The sequence below is a fragment of the Ursus maritimus genome, unplaced genomic scaffold (genome assembly GCF_017311325.1).
Source record: "Ursus maritimus isolate PB19 unplaced genomic scaffold, ASM1731132v1 scaffold_3, whole genome shotgun sequence".
Taxonomy (NCBI): Eukaryota; Metazoa; Chordata; class Mammalia; order Carnivora; family Ursidae; genus Ursus; species Ursus maritimus.
The window spans coordinates 10,936,045-10,937,282 of NW_024425563.1; positions in this window are offsets into that span (position 1 = coordinate 10,936,045).

Genomic DNA, 1,238 nt, shown 5'->3' on the forward strand with positions numbered 1-1,238 from the left:
AGACCTGTTTTGTGTCCCAGAACATGGTCTATTCTTGAAAATGTTCCATGGGCATTAGAATAGAATGATTAATCTTTGGTTCTGGGGTGTAGTGTTCTATGTATATCTAAGAGGTCCAACTCGTCGAGTATGGCATTCAAAGCCTTTGATTCTTTGCTTAGTTTTTGCCAGGGTGTTCTATTTCTGAGAGTGGAGTGTTGAGGTCCCCTACTATTAATGTATTTTTATCTATATGTCTCTTTATTCTGGTTAAGAGTTGGCTTGTGTATCTTGCTGCTCCTTTTGGGGGCATATATATTTATAATTGTCATATCCACTTTGTTGATACTTCCTTTAAGAATAATATAGTGCCCTTCTGCATCTCTAACTATAGTCTGTAGTTTAAAATCCAATTTATCTGATATGAGAATTGCTACCCCAGCTTTCTTTTGAGGTCCATTTGCGTGAAAGATGGTACTCCATCCCCTTACTCTCAGTCTGAATGCATCTTTGGGTTCGAAATGAGTCTCTTGTAGACAGCAAATGGATGGGTCATTTCTTTTTATCCAATCTGCAACCCTGTGGCGTTTGAAGCAAGAATTTAAACCATTAATGTTCAGGCTGAGTACTGAGAGATATGCTTTTAATTCTGCCATGTTGTCAGTAAAGTCTTTGTTTGTATTGGCTGTGACTTTCTGTTTTGTATCACTCTTGGGGCCTTTTTACTTTTATAGAACCCCCGTAATACCTCCTGTAGGGCTGGTTTCGTGGTTCTGAAATTGGCTAGTGACTGTCGATTCTGAAATGTCTTTATTCTCCATCAATTCGAATGACAGCCTTGCTGGATAAAGGATCCTTGGCTGCATGTTTTTCTCTGAAGAGCTTTAAAAATGCTCCCAACCCTTTCTCTCATTCCAGGTCTGTGTAGACAGGTCTGATGTAATTCTGATGCCTTTGCCTTGTACGCATGAGAAATTTCTTTGCCCTGGCCGCTTTCAATACTGTATCTTGGATCTCATGTTTGCAATGTGCACTATGACATGACGTGGTGTAGGTCTGTCATGGTTGAGCTTGGGAGGGGTCCTCTCTGCCTCTTGGACCGGAATTTTTGTTTCCCTTGCTAGATTAGGGAAGTTTTCAGCTACAATTTGTTCAAATATCTCTCCTAGACCTCTGTTTTTCTCCACCCCCTCGGGGATCGCCGATGATTCTAACATTGGATCGTTTCGTTGAGTCAGTAATCTCCAGAGCCAACATTC